A 21335-nucleotide genomic window follows, 5' to 3' on the forward strand; every position below is an offset into this window, starting at 1 on the left:
GCAAACATCCAGTTAGTGTTCATGAAGCTTAGGTAAATCTAAATAGGAAAGTACAGTACAGACATGTAGTGTACTGCAGATTTCTGCATAGGCTGTGAGACTTTATGAACTAATTTACCTTGTTTTCCAGCTTTTCACGCTCTGCCATTACACTGAAGTGGCTAGTGCACTGATAAGAGCTATGCCTTCTCCAAAGACTATTAAGAAAAGGTCAAGAACAGACAGGATATGTGGGAGGGGAATTAATAGCAACAATCAAAAAGCAGCACAAACAGGAAACTAACAATAACTTCAAATGGGCACACTGTGGTTTTATTTCAGTGAATATAAATGGCTTTATTAGAGTGCTTGTAATCATTATATTATTACACGTTATGTCATGGAGACACACAGGTCATGCTACAGGTAAATAAGAGTTTTGGGAATAATTTTCCTCAGTTCTTAGACTTACTGAGAGGTCACAGAGCCTTTTAGGTGAGGGGAAAACTCTGATATTTTATATTTATTTATTTATTTTATTTTCTGTTTGCTGTGTGCCAGAATATCAGGAGCAGATGTACATTATATGCACACAGCAATACACATGAACACATATTCCTAAGACATAATTTTATTTATTTACTTGATAAAGTCTCTATTCTAATCTAAATAATCCATTCTAGATACAAGTGAGATAATTTCATCCTGTCTCCCCCTTTCTGCTGTAGAAATAAATCAGGCAAACACAAGTCAGATCTAAAAGCTCTGCTGAGGTTGGATCAGCATGGAGTTATATTGCCGGGAGCTTCCAGGTGGTGCACAGCAGTTAAGATGGTGATTCATTGATAATTTTTGAGATACTGCATATTAATGCACTGGGCCATCTTTAGTTTCTCACAGTAGATGCCTTAGGACAAGCAAATTCACTTACTAACTTTTCTCCTCTTTCTTCTCCTGTCACAATAAAGTTGTCCCAAAGGAAAAAATGAAACTTTATTTTAGTAATGTTTGTCTTCTGAACTGAACCTATGAAAGAAAAGGCAGTAACAGAACATCAGTTGCAATCATAGAGGAAAAAGGTGTGCGTGCAAAATGTGGCATCTCTCTCTTACTCTAAAAACATACTTGGAAGTAGCACACCATTCTGGGTAAAACAGTGTTGCAATGGGTATCAACAAGGTTGAAAGATCCACTCATCAGTATCACTCAACTATTACTGCACCTGTGGGACACACATCCAGAAGGACCCTGCTTGGATTTTCCGGCAAGGTTTTAGTGTGACCCATTATAAACCACCTCTCAGCATGGGCTGTCCTGCAGTAGGCTGGTGCCCAGCACTCTGTGTGGCTTCCAGCTCCCCTCCTGCCCTCCTGGGATGGCTTGCGATGGAAAGGATGACAAGGGATTCTTATGGGTGCCTATACAGATGGCTGGAAGGAGAGCTTTTGAAAAGCCAAATGCAATCATATTGCAAGAAACGTGCCATCGTAATGTTTGTAAAGATAATTAAAAACATATTTTTACTACCTGTTTTTCTCCTACTTGTTTCAGGCCTTTTTCTTGAAATCTTTTACAAGCATTTGTCATGTTTTGTTCCAACAGGGAGAGAAACAACAGAGCCTCATTAGGAAAACGTGTGACTTAGCACCTCCTGGACCGAGCATTGGCTTTCACAGTGCAAAAACAAAATGAAACAAAACGTTTCCTTTCTGAGTAATTAAAAAACAGACATCGGTTTACAGCCAAACACTCCCATTGGTGCTGTAGAACAAGAGGCAGACAGAGCCAAACTCATAACTTAATTGTAGACATTTGTTGTTAGAACAGAGCAGTCAAAATACGGTAATCATTAACCCAGATGATTTTGAGAGCACACGGACAATTTACAGAGGTTTTCTTCAGGTGAAGGGGTGTCAAGAGAGATCTGCTTTTCACTGCAGGAAGTAAACATTGTAGCAGACTTTAAATACTTCTTGATCCACCCAGCCTTGCTGAAGTGAATAGGTGGGAGGCTGGACCTGAAATACTACAAAATGTCACCCTGAATGTTTACTTCAACATCCATAAAGCTTGCTGTGATAGTTGATACAGCCTCTCTCACACACAAATATGGAAGACAACTTTCTCCTTTCGGAAATACTAGCACTAGATGCTGGTGGTGATATATTTAAGGTATGAAACATTGCATTTTCCCTAGAAAGTAGCTTTTGAAACCATATTTTTGAACTTTCAGAGAAGACATTGTTCTGATTATAGGGGAAATTTACACTGGGTCATCCAAGTAGACAAAATAATGCTGAAACATCATTCAGTGTCTCTTTAATTTTGCCGTTAATATTGCTACAAAGTAAGCACATGTAAATTAATTTACAGATTGTCTGTGACATAGGAGATCCACACAGTGACTTTATCTCAGGTAACAAGAAATCCAACAAGTACTGATCTCCAGTTTCCTGGCTTTAGCCAGCACACATCCCTTCCTTTAAATTTGCTTATCTCCAAGGTGTATCTTCTTTTTTTCCAATATAAACAATACAGAAATAAGTTTTTATGTCAATTAAGAGACGTATGAAAGCAAACATAAACCAGTGTTGTGTGGTATAGTTCACACTCTCTCCGGAAAACAAGGACTCCTGGTTCCCATAATGGTCTGGGAAAATGGGTTACTGAGTTGGAAAATAAATGTGTGGGCATCCCCAGTGGCACTGGTAATGTTGCTCATTATTGGACTGAGCAAATTAGTAAAGTAAAGTAAAGTAAAAAATATTTTCTTCTGATTGTGGTATCCAGCTTGTAGTCAGTGACAGGTTCTTTTACTGCAAATTCTCAGGTCTGCCATCAGTCTTTGAAGAAAAGAGATTTAACAAATGTGTTAAGGAGCTTTAAGCTACATTAAAATTTGGATTCCCTCAGGAAAAAAAGAAAATCTGCAAATTCATAAACTTCCAGTAATGACAAAAAGATGCATAAGGATTTATTTCTTCATTGTGCTAAGTACTGTGTCATATAACTAGAAAAGTACTTGAACTTGTAAGTAGGTTAACTATTCGTCTTGCTGACAATGGCTAATCTATTCATATGCTCACTGTTAATGACATTGTTATGTCAGACTATCCTGTTCCTTGTAGAATTCAGAACTACATGACACCAGTTTAGACTTAGCAATCAGTAAAGTTATGCCAGATGTAAACATGTGGAACTGAAATCAAAATCTTATTTTTCCTACTCTGTTTCTGTTAGTGGACATTGGCACATTTTATTTTATTTTATTTTATTTTTTCCTATTGAAATTGAGCTGTTTTGCAGCAAGGAATACGAAATTCAAGGGAAAAGCAAGACAAGGAGAAAAAGGCATGTACAGTACATAACCAATTCAACCATTACTGCGGTATCAGTTCCAAATTCTACTTAACAGTATGTTGTATGTTGTATGTATATCTGTTGTTTGTCTCACGAAAAGAGCCAGAAGAAGCTTAATAATTTAATGGTGGTGTAGGTTACAGGTGCATTGGGCTTACAATGTCTTAAATAAGGCACAACAAAGCTTCATCTGTATGTGAGGTGAGAAGTCAATATACTGTTATGTCTAGGATACTGACTGAGAGAGAAATGCACTTTTGAACAAAAAACATAAGCACCCTTAATTGCTCTGTATTACTGTCACAGAGCTGTAAAGAATATCGTATGAATTTGGATGTTTGGCCAGTAGAAACAAAGTTAACAAAAGCACAACTCCTGGAACACAAAGGCAGTTGCTTATATTTAGGTATAATATTTGTACATACATCTAATACAGTTTTCCCCTTGACTTTATTAAAAAATGTTGATGTTAGAAAAGGAGTTAGCTGATGAGCTAAAGTGAAAAGCTTAAAGATTAGAGATTTTTTTTAACCAACCTTAGCAATTATAACTATCTACAGTGTAAGTGTTCTTTTTCTAACAATTAAGATGATGATGATGCTACAGTAGTCCCTGTATCTCTTACTTTTCATGATATCTCACTTATATGAAAATATGGGAATCATTCTACAGGACTCCATCTCACAGTGCAAGATCTATAACTTAACTCTCAGATGGGTTTCTTTGTATTTCTGTGTCCTCATCAACAGCAATGCCTTTCTTGTTCCTCAGTCTAGGCGCTAATGAACCTACCCATATGGATGGGATTGAGGTAGAATAAACTGATGTCTTTGTTTTGATACAATTCCTTTATGATTGATGCAGCTATACGAGTAGGTAGATTATTTTTATCTTAATGAACATCGTCTCCTTTGTTTTTTTATTCTGACACTAAAACTTCTGCTTGCAATTTTTTTTCCCCCCAGAATTACTTTAAGAAAAAATGTTCTGTGAAATATGTAAGAATATTTTGTAAAGGCGGGATGAACTGGAGATTAGTTATTTATTTTCAGGGTAAAAATGTAATGTGTCAGACTGTTGCAGTTTTAAATGATATAGCATTTCTGCACATTACAGAGCAAGAGTCAAGATCATTGCAAAGATCACTGGGTCCAAGCAGTGGGAGAAAAACCCCCCTCTTAGTATTGTGGCACTGTATCATTTATCAGTCAGACAATACTGGGTGCTATAGAGGCAGCAGAAAGAAATTAATCCCTGAAAGGTATCTTGGAATTTCTGCTGCTGGATACTAGGTGCTGCCACAGCTTATGTGTTCTTTCATATTTGTCTGCCACATATATATAATAAAGTATATTCCCCTTCTAAATCTCAAGTTATGATCTTTTTTTCCCTTTGGTTCGGAACTACCCCGAGAGTCTGAGATGCTTGCATGACCAAGTAATTGTATTCTAAAACAGACAATCATGGGGGCACTATCCGGATAAAATACTGAAAATGCATGATGTGTGTTAAGACCAAGAGCGTATAACATGACTCATAACACAGAGTACTCTCATTCTGGGAGATAAACTGTTAACTTGAAACATATCTCACAGCCATGGCTTCATGCAATTGCATGGGGATTGACTTAATGAACTAATCTACCTCATCAAAGGAAGCTGCCGAATATATCCCAAGGTGCTAGCAACACATCAAGGTCACATACCCCCAGGAAAAGCTACTGCATGAGAAATAAATGGGAAAGAGCTTGGGTTCAAATTATCCTGCAGCAGGGGATAAAATGTTTAGAAAGCAGTATGCTGAGCTCTGTAACAACAACTAACCACACATGGAATATATTACTTTATAGATTGTCAAATGTTTAAAATAAATCTTACAGACAATGGACTTTTTTGAGAAGTGCTTTTGTAATCTCAGTATTTACATTTGATAGGTTAATAATACAAAGAATAGGAAAACAAAAAGACACTTCAAATGGTCATCTTTGATGAAAGGTAAAGTTTCAGCTCTAGAGAAGAAGAGGGATATTTCAGTAACAGACTAAAAGAAAAAAAGAATCAGTTAATTGCTTAGAAAATATATTTTAATTTGCTAGGCCAAGCTTAGAGTCTTCCATTTCAACACAGACCTATCTAGGGTATAAAACAACTTTTAGTTTGACATATGAATAAGAATCTTCATGTAGAGAAACCAGACTAGAGAATTGGGAGTAAACAGGAAAATTATGTGGAAATAAATGGCTGGATAGTATAAAATAGTCTGAAAACGTGCCTCCGTAAATCTAAATCTCCCTCACTGCTATGCAGTCATGGTTTGCCCGCTCAAGAGAGATTGTAGTTGTTACTTCCAAAAGATACTATTTGGTAAATTCATGGACAGGAAGGAGTCACACTCATAAAAGACAGTACTGTGGGTTCTGATCTTGACTATCTCTTTCATTTTTCCATCAACATATTGGAAAGGAACAATCCCTTTGTCCTTTTCCCGTCAGTCATTTTGTTGAATTTATATCCATGGTTCAGATGTATCAATAGATTATAAAAGGAGAGGAAATTAAGGTGTCTGGCTACAGGAGGAGCTCTGGGTTCCAGCCTCTGGTCCCAGATTAATTTCTGTACCTTACATTCAACATAGGCCTTGGAGCAGCTGCAAGAGCAGCAAAAGCCCTTCTCCGAGAGGTTTAGGAAAATCTTTTAGAGGCTCTTGTTCAGTGACACTGCACAAAAGTGCTGTATGCCTGCACCTGAGCATCCAAAGAAGTTTGGAACTGTGAGCAGCACTAAGAAGCGCTGAGAAGCCAGGCTTGGGCCTAAGTCAAGCTAACTGGCGATCTTGTATGTTGGGAAGATGCCAGGCTGGCATTAGCTAGCAATGTCAAACATCTCAGGCTTGTTCTCTGCTGCCATTGCTGGCTGCAATCAAGCTTTTGTCCAACTTTGACTTACCTGAGGAGATCTGGGATACTAAGAAAGCATTCTGTGAAAAGGTTGATCTCTGTTCCAGGAAATCTGTGCTGTTTGTAGCATCCGAATAGCCTGAAAGAAACAGAAAATTGACTTATTTTAATTTGCAGGCCAAACCTCATCTTTCTTTTTGCCAAGTGAAGCAGATGACAATTGAATAAACTGAAAAGGTGAAGATAAGTTCCTATTCTTGATAATCATAAGTGCTTTTTCACTCAAACCTGTGAGCAGTTGGTGTCTATTTAGTAGGTGAAGTTTGGAAATAAACAAGACTTCCGAGTTTCTCCTGATGAAATACTGCTCAAATGATTTGCACTTCAGCTTTTTGTGTAGGTTCATTCATTCTACTTTTTGCCAGCAATCTATTCTAAGTGATTGCTAGTAGTAATATCAGAGATTGAGTGATTTTTCTCAATATTTTTATTCTAACAGTACTAATTCCAACCTCATTTCTTTGTAGAACATTGAAACTTCTTCCTCTGCAATTAGAAATGTTTTGTCTGCTTTTTAGCATAACGTCATTTTTAATTGTATCCAATTACATAGAGAGAATTTAAGAACACATTATCTGGTGTAATACCCCTTGGATGAACAATGAAAGTTCAGACAAATTAATTTTATTCTATCTCCATAGTCCTTCACTCAAAAAACATGACTGACTGTCTAACACTTCTTTGGATATATTTCATCAATTTGGAAGAATTCTCATCTACTGTAGTTCCAAATAGAGAAAAAGGGTGGATCAGAATAATTTCCACTGTATTTTATCAAAGCAAGGCAGTATTTCTACATACACTAATTTCAGGAATCTTGCAAATTTAAGGATGAAAATTTTAGTGGCACATCATCTTTTCTGTTTGTGTTCTATTCAAGTGATTTTTGTAAATACAAAACATGTAAGATGTCCAGAAAGCAGATGCAAAAGCAGGTAAAATCCACATTTTTGCATGCACGTAAGTAAAATAACATGGTTAATTACATATGCAGGCTTCTGTTGTTAAGGAGAAGAAAAGGAAAGATGTCATTGATGAGAATACACTGCTCACACTGTAGTACATCTGCACCAATGTATGATGTGTATATCTATCTTTCTTCATCATGAGTAAAGCTGTCTTCGGTCAAAGTGGGCCCTATCTAGAGGCTCTTCTTTCCAGAAACCCTGACTGGACAGCCCTTTACACAGCTGTCACACCTCTAGTACATCTGTTCAGTACATCTGTAAAAGACGGTAAAGGGTTGAATTTATGTGTACATTTGTCAGAAAGGTAAGGAGAGAGGACTAGCAGAGAAGAATTGCTATGGACAGATCATAACACCACATTCCCCACTTCGCACCGCACATCTTGATAGAGGAGCTGAGAATGCAGGTGTAAAGTTGAGCCTGAGAAGAATGGTAGAGGGAAGTGGTAGGAAGATGTTTTGATTTGCACTTTGTTTCTCACCAGTCAAATCTATTTTAGTTGGAAGTAAATTACATTAATTTTACTGTAAGTGTGTTCTGTTCATGGTTACTGATATTATGATCTCCTTGTTTGTATCAACCCATGAGCTTATTTTCTTCCTCTACCCTGTTAAAGAGGAGGAGTGAGAGACCATCTGGGTTAGCATCTGGCAGCTGACCAGTGTCAACAGTGTCACAGTCCAGTGTCCTGAGATCAGATTCTGTGAGCAGAATCTCTTTTCCAGGGACACTATGAATTTTACATTCTCATGGCCATTTCGGGGTAGTGCTGTTGTTCATCTGGTGGCCTTCTGTGATGGAATGATGGCATTGGTGGACAAGGGAAGGTGATGGATATCATCCTTCTAGACTTCTGCAGAGCCTTCAACATGGGCCCTTAACATATCCTTCTCTCTAAATTGGAGAGGTATGGATTTGAAGAATGGACGCAGGGTTCAGTCTTGGGACTGGTGCTCTCCCACATCTTCATCAGTGGCATAGACAATGGCATGAAGTGCACCCTCAGCAAGTTTGCAGGTGACACAAATCTGCAGATGACATCCAAGCAGTCAATACATTGGAAGGAAGGGAGCCATACACAGGAACAGGGACAGGCTGGAGAAGTGGGCCCATGTGAACCTGATGAGGTTCAACAAAGCCAAGTGCAAGGTGTTGCACTTGGGCTGGGGCTATCCCAGGTATTTATAGAAAATGGGAGGAAAACTCCTTGATAGCAGCCCTGTGGAAAAGGACTTGGGGGTCCTGGTAGATGAGAAGCTGGACATGAGCCAGCAGTGTGCGCTTGCAGCCTGGAAGGCCAACTGTGGTCTGGGCTGCATTAAAAGAGGAGTTAGGAGGGAGAGGGAGGTGATTGTCCCCCTCTACTCAGCTCTTGTGAGGCCCCATCTGGAGTATTGTGCCCAGGCCTGGGGCCCCCAGCACAAGAAGGACATGGAGCTCTAGGAACAGGTCCAGAGGAGGCCCATTAGGATGATCAGAGGGCTAGTGCACCTCTCCTGTGAAGAAAGGTTGACGGAAGTGGCCTTGTTTAGCTTGGAGAAGAGAAAGCTCCAGGGAGACCTCATTGTAGCCTTCCAAAACAGAGGGAAGAACAACAGTTTATGAAGGTGGATAGTGATAGGACAAGAGGGAATGGTTTTAAACTAAGACAGGGGAGATTTATGTTAGATATTAGGAGGAAGTTTTCACTCAGAAGGTGGTGATGCACTGGAACAGGTTGCCCAGAGAGGTTGTGGATGCCCCATCCCTGGAGGCATTCAAGGCCAGTCTGGATGTGGCTCTGGGCAGCCTGGTCTGGTGATTGGTGAACCTGCACAAAGCAGGGGGTTCAAACTAGATGATCATTGTGGTCCTTTTCAACCCAGGCCATTCTATGATTCTATGAGTCTATGAATTCATAGTGCTGTGGTTTCAGTTAAGCAACTGAATTGCTTTAATCAACATCTTTAAACACAGATGAACTAAACTCAAGCTTGCGTTTTAAGAAATCCTGAAATCCTGTTTTCATTGTTTCCTTCTGAAGCAGAGACCCATTCATGTTTAAAAGATTTACAGCTGCTGTGACTCCTTCACTATTATTCAAATGAGTAAATGTCACTAGTTATCTTCGAAAATCAGAAATACCATGTTGGCTGAAGCAGCAACAGGCACACACTCATGGCTTTAATTATTAGAGATTGTTTATGAAGTTCTATACCAAAGAGTCATTTTATCATAGTTGGACTGAAAGAGAATCATCCTTTTTCAGTGTCTAAAAGGAGGATGTACTCTGCTCCTCTTTTAGTCTGTTTGATATAATGGAATTACATTACAAGCTTTACATTACTGAACAGCTCCTTGTCCCACAGCAAAATGAAGCTATATGAAACAATTATGTATTTTAAGACAGTTCTGCTTATTGAACATAATTTTATCTGAACATCTGAATGCAGTTTTTGCATAAAGCATCATTGCTGTTATTCACCACTCATCTAATCCTGATGTTAACTGGACATTTAAAAGCACAATATTTAATATTCAGGAATATTCAGCACTCAGCTATAGTGAGAGATGAATTATTGAAGGTAATAATTATGCTGGTAAGTCAAAAAGTATCACTTTCTATTTTCTTACTAAAAGCCTCCTTTCTCACCTTAGGCAAGATATCCAATATCATGTTTCCCTTTCCAAATGCAATACTTGAATAATGATTTTGACATGCGATATTTATTTTGGAGGCTTTGTTCAATTAAAAAAGCACTTTGATATCCTTAGATAAAGAGTACCAAGTGGATATAACCACAGTTATTTGTACAGTAGTAACAACTCCTCTGATATCCACTACAAAAGATTTAGAATGTCATAAGAATGGAATTAGAAGTTCAATGAATTTTATTAACCAGATCTCTGCTCTTTATTTCTGAAATCACAATTCACTCTTTCCATGTAGTTTTACTAGTCGCACTCACTATACATCTCTGCTGAAGCAGCATCATTAGTCTGCAGTCCTGCTTGCAGTTCTCACTTTATGAGGTACTTTTCAAACCCAATTACTCTGGGTGATAACCATATCACTTGGCTCTTCAACTTCTTCAAGGCTTTACATCTGTGACTTTCTGTGACAAAACGTCTTCTCTCTCTTTTCCCCCAAGGATAAAAGAGGACAGGAAACAGAGGAGTGGTGTCTTCCATAGTATGTATACATGGAAAATGAGTTAGAATTAACCCTATGGAAGTTATCCTGATATGAGCTGTCTAATGAAAAATTTTTTTCAAATCTTGGGGGATCTGGACCCCAAACCTTGGGTTTGTATTTTATCTACTATAACAAAGAACAGCTGACGTTCTGTTGCACTGAATGGCACTTTTTTTTTTTTTTTTTTTTCTTAATATAGATATCTGATTGGTAAGGGGCTTATAGATGCATCAGGCTGCAAACACCTTGGATAATGCAGGAGCTTTACCCCAGCTGCAATGTTGGCTGGGGGAAGACTGATGGTGTTGCTGCAGTTGCCTCCCTTCACTGACAGATGTAGTAGCCCCACCACTGGGGAGACATGCAGCACAACTTGGAAGAAAAACCCAGTATCTGAGGCTTGTGGTACAGATCTACTTAACACTGCATCTGAGAAAGAAGTTCCATACTGAGGGTTTCATCAGTGTGAAGTAAGCACAGGCTAGTGAATCACAGGTTATTGGTTACCCCTGTCCACAGTAAGTATATGACATCTGTATCTATAGGATTCTGATAATAATTGGTACATAACTTTAGTAAAAATAGATTTCTCTTTCCAGACGGACAGTGTTAATCTCCCAGAATAGTTCTCTGTGCTATTCCATGGTTTGCTCACAGAACCACTTCTCTTCTTATAAAGCACATGTAAAAAGCAAAAACAAAACAAAACAAACAAACAACACCCCCTCCCCCCCCCAAAAAAAAGAGAAAAACAAAAAAAAAACAACCAACAAACTACTATGGTATTCCAACAAAGTACTATGGAGGTTTAACTTTTAATAATTGTTTTACAAGTGCAGTAATAAAACAAAATGGAGTAGGGCAATTCTGTACTGGCACAGGCACATTAACCTACCGATATAAAGAGTGTAACCTGAAACTTCAGGTTTGAGTCCTAAAAAACTACACTCCCATGTCTTCCCAACCAGCTATGCAAATCAGATATCATCATGCACACATGGATGATTAAGCGCTTACGTCATGATATGTGTTCAAGGGGCTGCTTTACAACCATACTCCTAGTGTCTGCGTTAATATTTTAGGTACAGTCTATCATTCTTCTCCCTTGACTTTTGAATTAAAATTAAGCAGTTAAAAAGAAATTGCAGTTTTCTAAAATTATTGTTTTTCCAAGAGTCATATTTACAGCACATTGCTATAAATTCTGTAAAAACTGGCTCCAGAAAAAAAATAGTTGTTCCCTAATTCACCTATAATCTACCCCAAACATTAAAAAAATGGGAGGGGTTATGCCTATGGGTGAGTCATCAGAAACAATGAGATGACAGAAACATTGGGGTTTTACTATGTTGAGTACCAAAATGTTTTGGGCCAAACATGGTATATTTTTATAACATCCTTGATGTGATGGTGTCATAGGAGAGATAAAATTAGGAGAAAGGATTTCTTAGAAGGTTTTATAAAAGAAAATAATGAATTTTTGGTGGATAAAAGAGAAAAGGAAAAGCCTTGTGAAAACATTTTAAAACCTTTTGAAGGACCTTCTTAGTAAATGAATGATAGTACTGCTCTTCCAGGCCTGAAGCTCTGTTCTTTCCATAATTCAGTTTTATTGAATGGTATGTATATTATTCTCACGGTTTTCTATGACTGGTTATGGCAGGATTGTTTTAGGGAATTTTTTTTACCATAATTTAATGCAAGTGGGGAGAGAATTTCAAGGGCACAAAAGATGGCCATGTCCTCAGTTCTCAATTACTCTGATAATGATTTAGCCACATAACATCCAGTACCACTTTATAGTAACTCTGTTATAATTTTAATTTGTTATTTTTAGTCCCTTCATTGCCAGGACGTGAACTATGAGCTGCCTGTCAGTTTGTGAGTCTATTAAGGGCAGCCACTCTCAGCCTAGCATAGCCATGCAAAAATGAGCTTGACAAGGAAAAGAGACAAATACAAAACTGAGCTGGGATTATAAATAATCTGAATCCACCAGTGTGCTAGGCCACAGAAGACATGTGTTATTCATACTTGCTAGCTAAGAGTTGAATAACTTCAAGATCCTGCCTAATGCTTTCTCTGAAATATTGGAAAGAAAGTACTCCTTTCTTGGAGGAAGGGGGCTGAGGGGTGCTGGGAGATGGATTTCTTTGAATTCTGTGCTCACAGTTACATGACTACTAATTTCTATCCCTTTGTAGGATACCCTCCAAATACTTTTTGGGTCACGTTTCTTCTCTCATACCCAGTGATGTGCTCTGCAGCTGGACCTGAAGGACAGAGGTGTGAGTCAGTGTATGAACAAGCACACAAAATTTATGTGCCACACTGATGTCTTCCTTCTTCTGAAGACATGTGATGCCTCTGCCTATTCTTCAGCAAGGATTTTCTCCAAAGTTTTCATATTCATACAGTTTAAATAAGATCTAAGATTGAAATGTGATATAGACATAGGAATCACCATGATGGATCATGGTGTACCTAACATAGCATCCCATCACGTACATGCAGCAGAGAGAAGGTAGAAGTTCCCTCTAGAGTAGTGCAACTGAAAAAGAGAAATAAGTAATTTTTCTGCCTATGATTGTTTTGTTATTCCATTATATTCTGTTAAAGGCAGTTAATATATTCTGTGGTTTCTAGCAAAAGAAGTGAATATCTCTGCGAGTTGCTGGATTTCCGTGACTATTTTCCAGTTATTGTTTTTGCAGAGTGTCACTATGTTTAACTAAGATTCTTTCTACTGATGCCAAAAAATGGATTTGAAAATATACTGTCAGTTGAATAACACATTAGAAAGTTATTGCCTAGACAGAAAAATGTAATTTCATTGCATGCTGTATCTAGGCCTAGGCAGTCACTGGATTGATTTCCGACTTTGCACTTTTGTCTCTATTTCGACGAGTCTTGTGGTCACTTTCTTCAGAAAAGCCTGAATTAGAAACCAGTGTTGTCACATCTGAAAATAACTTGAGTTCACACTTCCAGTGCTACATACAGCATGTTAACCTCTGGCTTTAGCAGCTGGAAGACCTCAGCTTTGTAAGGCCCCAACAGAAATATAGAAAAAGATACAAGAGTTTATGAAGTAAAATATTCCAGTTTTAAAGTCTAGGAACTTTTCATCTGCCAGGACAGGCAGCTCACTGGGGATGTGACACCTTGCTAGAGGATGGTACTGCTGCCACGGTATCCCTGTATTGTGTGAGAGCAGCTGAGAAGACAGAAGAGGTGTAAAAGAATACAGACAACTGCAGAAAGGCACCAGGGTGAGGTCTCCTAATGAGGCCTAAAAATATGTTACAAAAACAGATTACTGTGCCAAGGAAGATGGTTCTTAATGCTGTATTCATTCTCAGACAGATTACAGATACACTGGGGTGGAAGAAAAACAGATGAACTTCTGGTGTGGCAAACAAAGTTGTGAAAGGCAAGGGGAAGCTGTCTGTATGGTGAGTGATGGAAGGGTAGTAGCAGAGCTGCTGGTGAAGGGGTAACAAAGGAAAAAGCATGCTAACTGATACTTACCCTGGCATTAAACTTTCATTCAAACATACCTCATTCTTTCTAACTGTGATCAAAATAGGTCATAAGGCTTCTGATGAAGGAGGACTCTGACATAATACCATAACCTCTCACTATCATGAATGCTAGTGTTCACACCGCATACTATTCACCCAAAATACTAAGCTGCTTTTAGAAGTGAGTGAAGACTCAGAATATATTGATGTGGTATAACTATATACTGTGTTTCAAGAGAAATTAAATCAAGGGAAAGAGAGTCTGTGTGTCATGCCACAGTTCAAAAACAAATGTTTGTCTCTCGGTTTAAGGTAACTAATTGCCTATCCTCTGGTGAAAACATCACAAAATGATAATAAACAATTTTGGACCATAATCTTGTTATTTCTCAAATAGTCCTGAAAAATCAAGAAACACATAACTCAAACAAGTCAGCTAGCATGTATGATCAACAGAATGCATTTACTGTGCTGCCTTGATGTATTAAAGAGCAGGGTGGATGTATCAGTATATCCATCACATAGTAATGGCTTATTGGTAATGTCTCTGCCTGTCAATGTGCGTCCAGATCAGGCAGTAGAAAGCATTTCATATGCCTGTGTACAATTTTGTATTACTGTGAGGGAAGACTCAAAATGTATCAGGCTATAATATAGCACTGAATCACTTAAAGCGTAATCATAGCTGCATATAATTATTGTCCCAGGTATTAAGCAGTTACTGACAGCCTGTAATACTATTATTTAATAGAAGTAGTCAAGACTGCAGATGACGTTAGTATTCCAAAACATCAATGATTATGATTGGTCTCATAAAAACAGTTTGATTTCAATTGCACTTTTCTATAAACCTGCTGCTAGAGACCAGGTGCTACTCTAGATGAAACAAATACATATAGAGGTTTAATCCAGCACATAAAAATGCCAAATGATGTTTCAGTTCAGTCCTAAAGCACACACAAAAAAATCCTGCTGAATCCAGCATCCACTCAAATGCTCAAAGTCAAGAAATTTGGAATTACTGTTTAGAACTAGGCTTCTGTGTTACATGTGACACATGGTCAGGAATTTGTTGCTAAAAATAATTAAAAAAAAAAGAAAAAAGAAAAGAAAGAAAAAAGGAAGAAGAAAAAGAAAAAGGAAAAAGGAAAAAGAAAAAGGGCTGTGTGGATTTGCAAGGATGAGCCAAGTGATCTGCAAAACTGTGGAAAAAAACATCCTCAGATTAGTTTAATAGGCTCGGTTGCCTAGTCATGCAACAGAAACAGCATAGCTGAAAGAATGTTAATGTCTCTGACCTAACTATTTTCATTGTTGCAACATCAGCAAGGTGCTACTGAAATAATCCGAAAGGTATTTTCTAAGGAGTGGGGTGATGCTCTTTCAAAACCTTAACGATGTCCCTGCCTTTAGCCATACCTACGGAGAAACTTCAGTGCTAACCTCTGTAGCCACACCTCTGTATCAAATATCAGAGTACTTATACTTTTGTATAATAATAATAATTAAAATACAGAAATGGCTTTTCAGTATTAAGACTTGCACTATAAGCCTCACAATCTTCTTTTACTTCTTAATAATGACGTGTGTGATTTTAAAGGAGTATGAGACCAGATTAAGATACGTCTTGGTAAGATAGCTCTCCCTTGTTTTCTGCATCAATGTGTGCACTGTCTGCAGTCTGTGAACAAAGCCTTAAGCCGTTTTCGAAATCCTGAAATACATACTGTGGCAGTGATTTGTTAGGTAACTTCCTCAGCTTGATTCTATAGAGGGCTCCAACACAACCTAGCTTTCAATTAAAAGGAAGGAGAGGGTCTGTCTTATGAGTCACTGATAAAACTAGCACAGAGGTAAACTTGTCCAGCAGGGAATGGAGGCTGTAAGGCTATGGGACTTCAAAAGACAACCTCCCTTGCCTTAACATCATGACTCAGTGACTGACTTATGTTTGCAGCAAATTTAGAACCCAAATGATGATTTCTGGTGTGCATCATCCAATCATCCAATACGTTTTTGTTCTGTGTATGCAACAGTAAATATAAAACTTACTACACTGAAAATAATGATTATAATAAAGTATTATTTTTCTTATCCATCAGTGTAGTATATAATAGCAGCTCTGTTGAAGATCCATGAAAGTGCTATCTTCATTTGCATGGAACTCCCTTGAATTTTCTATTTAACAATAATTTATTGTAATTGGCAAATGTGTATGTTGCTCCAAAAGTAAAGTCACCTGTTTATTTACATGGAATCTAGAAAAGATACAAAGAACACAGTAACACCATTTGATAGAGCACACTGTCAGCTAAAAAAAGAAATAATAAAAAAAAATCAACGTAGTCACCAGCATTAGCTATGAATTTTCACCAGCAATAAGCAACAATTTGCATCAGAAGAGGTGACCCGCTGTCACTGTCATCACTGTTAAAACACACCACCCACTGCTTCACTGTGCTCACATCCACTGCTTGGTCCCCATTAGTGTTCAGCAAGTGTTGATGAATGCCAATGGCTGCCATTTTTTTTCTGCATGAAGGAATTCAATGACACACTTTTGCTTCATGTGCACTTTCATGTCAGATACCAACTCATCAGACTGCCCTTCTGCTGTCATCAGCCATGCAGCTACAGAATGTAACAGAATATTGTTGGGAAGGTTCAGCCTCTATCAACATGCCACTGACGTCCATCTCTGACTTGTGGGCCAACATAATAAAATAGGAGGCATTACTTTTGGAAAAGCCCCTTTAGCTTAGGACTAATTATTCATAACCAGGCTTTTTGTAAAGGACAATAAGCTGTTTTTGGTTTGAGAATCAAATGAAAGCTTAGGTGGGGTGTTTTTGACAGTCTGATAATTCTTCAGCTTTTAGGCAATTGCTTCTTAATTCTTCACAGATTCTCTCTGAATTTGAGCACTGTGTTAAAATAAACTGTTGTTTTTCAGACTCCTTACCTAAGGAATTGAAATTATTCTGTTCTGAACAAGTAGTATTAATTAGATCATTGAAAGTGTATGTTTTAGTGCATGTGGGAATATTCTGGGTAAGATTTGGCACTATGTGAGCACAAACCACTGCATCCATCAGTCATGTTGCTTGAAGAGAAAATACTCATGAAGACAGTATTAAATATTTAACTGAGATATATATGCCCACTATAGGTTTCACATAATTCCTTGTGAGGATGTGTAAACAAACAACTATTACAACACTATACAATCTGACCAAAGCCACAGAAATTGAAGTCTGAGAATCAGTCTGTAAACACTGGGACTACATCTGAGATGAGGAATGACTCTTAAATGAATTTCTAACTGTTGTTTATTTGTGCACATGTGCATTTGCATGTCAGAATTACCCTCCTATTCTAACAGCAGCCTTTCATGGCATGTATATATATATATATTTATGAAATAAAAAATTATATATGCAAAACTACATTTATATAATAATTCAGTTATTTATCTTTTTCTTTCTTCACTTTTTCATCAGCCAAACATGGTTCCCTTGACTGAAATTATAGAACTATGTAATTGTTTGGAGGTGATGAATTATAACGCTTAACCATGTTAGGTCTCAATATTTCTTTCAATGAATCTAAATATCCCAACAGCTGTGGTGGGAACACAGAATGTTTCTACCTTCTTGTCAGAGTCAGCCTCTTTAGAATAATAGGACAAAAATAGGAAATATGGAACTTGTGGGTCTGTATTTTTCTAAATGTATGATGTTTATTGTTCTGTTGTTTTCTTGGAGAAAGAAAAATGCTGAGAAGTAGAGAAGAGAAAAGGAGAAGAAAGGACAAGCCTACAATATATACATGTTTTCTCCCCTTGAAGGTGATTTTGTGCAAAAATTTTAAAGGAAAACAACAGTGAGAGGAGTAAGACCAACTCAGCAGTTTGTAACATGAATATAACTTATAGTCATCTGTTTACTAGTGCTTGTCATTTCAGATTATGTTGAAAAAAATTCACGTCTAATTAATAACATGAAAAAAAAAAAATCCTGATTCTGGCAGCATGTTTAATATTTACATCCCTGAATACAGAAGAAGGTGAATTTCTTGAATGCGCATGTAAAGGTGCCTGATATGGCCTGACAGAGCATGGGGACTAGTAAACTCTAACCTCCATACATTGTGAAACAGAGTGGCTTTTCCAGGATGTGATACCCCAACGGATGTTAAGACTTACAACAATAAATTAATCTAAGAGATATGTTTTGTATTTTCTGCCTAATTGTTCTCAGGCAGCTATTTTTGCAATCAGCAACTTGTAGATTTAGAAAAGGAAAAGGAAAAGGAAAAGGAAAAGGAAAAGGAAAAGGAAAAGGAAAAGGAAAAGGAAAAGGAAAAGGAAAAGGAAAAGGAAAAGGAAAAGGAAAAGGAAAAGGAAAAGGAAAAGGAAAAGGAAAAGGAAAAGGAAAAGGAAAAGAGACAGTTTAATAAACATTCCAAATAACTTTGGATTTTTTGAGGTCATTCCAGTGCAATCAAACTGCTACAAATCAGGTGCCACATTTTCTTCTATATGTACCTTGCTTTTTTTCAGTAAATGAAGCTGTAGATCGTGGGAGATGGGCTGTACCAAGGACTTAGCTGAGTGAGGCACAGCCTAGGAAGGTACTCTGCACATTACACAACATTAGTCAAACAATGCAGCTAATTCCTAGTCTACCACACCTTTGTTATTCCAATCCCAATTGTCTCTTGAACAGAGATTTCAAATTGCAGTGTATTTTGCAATCAGATTGCGTGCCCAACAGACAAATATGAGATCAGACTCTGGACATTTGTCCCAGGTGTTAATTGGCTTTCAATCTCCAGGGATGCCCTCACCTTCCGTGTGAATCAGTCATTTTTTAGCTGTTTCACTGGTCAGAAAATGAAGCAAGAAAGACAGCAGTCTCTCCAGGATTATTAAACCTTTCTGTCAGGATGAATGCCTTTGCTGTGTAATGAAATTCACAACTATTGTCTCCTGGATTAAGATTTTAATGTTGGCTTATCTGGATACTGTTGTCAGGAGTTCAACTCAATGATCCCTATGTGTTCCTTCCAATTCAATATATTCTGTTCTGTTCTGAGCGAAAATTCATTCTGAATATGCCAATATTTTTAAGATTTGACCTTAAGAAATATATCAGTCTTCCAGTCCTGACCTGCAACACTGGATTACAGTATCAGAAGAAAAGTCCTGTAAGATGGGGAAACTCACAAGGAAGTATTGTTCTTTATATTCAGAGTATGAATTGATAAATGCTCAGAATTCTCCTTGCACTAAAGTCAGTTCTGATTCAGATGAAAACATTTGTTTTGTCTGTTGGGAAAATCACAAGTGAGTAAAAGTTCTGATCCTTCCATCTGATGTGCATAGAAGAACTTTCCTCTTCCATATATCCTCCAGGTAAGGGAGGACAGAAACATATGGAACAGAAATTTCTTCTTAATCTTAATAGTCAGAAAAGCTTCCCATTTTTTTACAATAATATTTTATTATACTCCTTCTTAAAAATGCTCTAGATCCTTTGAGGGAGAGATATACTGACTGCTGTTATGTCTGTCCTGTGCAAACTGTCAGGCGGTGATGGGTTTAAGAGCCTTTCTTAAACTCCTGGTTGATAGCCATAGTTGATAAGAAGCAAATTAGCAGAAAACAAAGAAAAAGCACTGTTCAGACACCACTTTTTGCCTTGACTTCCAAGGCTTCTATATGTATATTTGGACAGATTTATTTTGTTATGTTTTCCTAGCATTTATTTGACCACAAGATCAGTAATAACAATTATGTCAGAAATCATTAAGAAACATAGTTTTAGTTGAAATGTCACCTCTACACAACACTTCCTCTGTCTTTCAAGTAATTCATAATCTGGTATCACCCATACCACTCCGCACCAGGGTAGCTAAAGGTACTTCCTCTCCTACTCATCCTACAGGCCATCACTTTTTCATTGCCAGTATCATACCTCAGAAAACATTCCCAAATTCAACTGATATACAGGCATAGCAGCATCAGAATATGTCAGCAGAAATCAGTACATCTTATCTGCTTTGTTGTATCAGCACCTTTGCAAACTATGCAAACATGGAATATCCCCTTGTACGGCTGTAAACCACAGTTTGTAACAGGCCATCAGCTTTGTACTGAATTTTTAAGGCCTCAGGACTAATGTTTGTCAGGCTTGCTCAGTCTGAACTTTTCTTGACCTGTCCGCAGCCTTGTTTTGCTTGGTTTAGCTGTGACAGTAATTTCTTCAATTGAAAAGGTGTCTATAGCTAATGTGTTTTCTTGTTATCTTCATGTGGTACCACCACAGTTTTACACAGCTTGCAGTAACAAGCAAGTATACTGTGGAGAATGAAATGTCTACAGTTCTAATAAAATTATATACTGTAATATATAGCATATATATACATATATATATATGGCTTGTATATATATGTGTATATATATATCAAGCCTGGTATGATAACAAAGTCATTGAGAAACAGAGACACTGAATGTGGCACAGAGGAGCACAGGCACGAGATTTTATAAAGATGAGTGTAGGTTTGGCTTTGGAGATCCTGCAGCTACGAACACCTTACCTATGGTCAGCTAAAGAAACAAAGAGCTGAAGCTGGACACAACTGATACTAAGAGTTACAAAGAGAACAAAGAAATAATATCTAACTTACATAAAAAACACAATGTATATTAGATATTTGGATTTAATATGGACATGCAAGCCAATCCAAAATAGACGAGGTGCAAAAGCATGTTAGCAAGCACATAAAAATGACCCCACATGGGGTAAGGAGAAGAAATCAGCAATATGAACATCAGAGTCATTTTGGCAGAGGACTCCAGATCCTGATAACTCATGGTAACATCCCTACCACCACCACCACCAGAATGAAACTACCAGCATTAACATCAGAAGAGCAGTAGAAGGGTGAACATAACTCCAGCAGAAGAGGCAGAAACTGATAAAGGTATATATAACAATTTCAAATACATTACTACTACTATTGAGATTTCACTATAGAGAAGTATTTTATTTTTATTATTGCTCCTTATTTTTATATCAATTACACAAGAACTAGTAATGATTAGACTCTTAAGATTTCAGTTACACTAACAATAAATTCTTGACAATATATGCATTTATTTGGAGTGTGTTTCATTTTTGACTCTAGACCAGATTTTGAACATAACAGCATGGCCGGTAAAAGTGGGATTTTTGCTGCACCCACTGTTGCAGTGCTGCTGGTCCTGTGATGTTTATCTTGGGGGGGGTATGTTTTCATCAACAGTTTTGGAATGGACCAGCTTGTTAATTTCATTTGTGACAAACACACAGAGGAAATCCAAAGAGCCT

At 37.6% G+C, this 21335-nt stretch overlaps 1 long non-coding RNA gene across 1 annotated transcript in view; it reads right to left on the bottom strand.

Moving 5' to 3' along the window:
* Positions 1-319: 319 nt before the first annotated feature.
* Positions 320-21335, bottom strand: part of LOC121108526 — a 37271-nt gene continuing 16255 nt past the window's right edge. Inside the window, exons 2-3 of the long non-coding RNA XR_005843065.1 lie at positions 6285-6374; positions 320-1005 (exon numbers count right to left, since the gene is read on the bottom strand). This is a non-coding gene — a long non-coding RNA (uncharacterized LOC121108526). The remainder of the gene's footprint in view (positions 1006-6284; positions 6375-21335) is intronic.

This window comes from Gallus gallus, chromosome Z, assembly GCF_016699485.2.
Source record: "Gallus gallus isolate bGalGal1 chromosome Z, bGalGal1.mat.broiler.GRCg7b, whole genome shotgun sequence".
Classification (NCBI taxonomy): domain Eukaryota; kingdom Metazoa; phylum Chordata; class Aves; order Galliformes; family Phasianidae; genus Gallus; species Gallus gallus.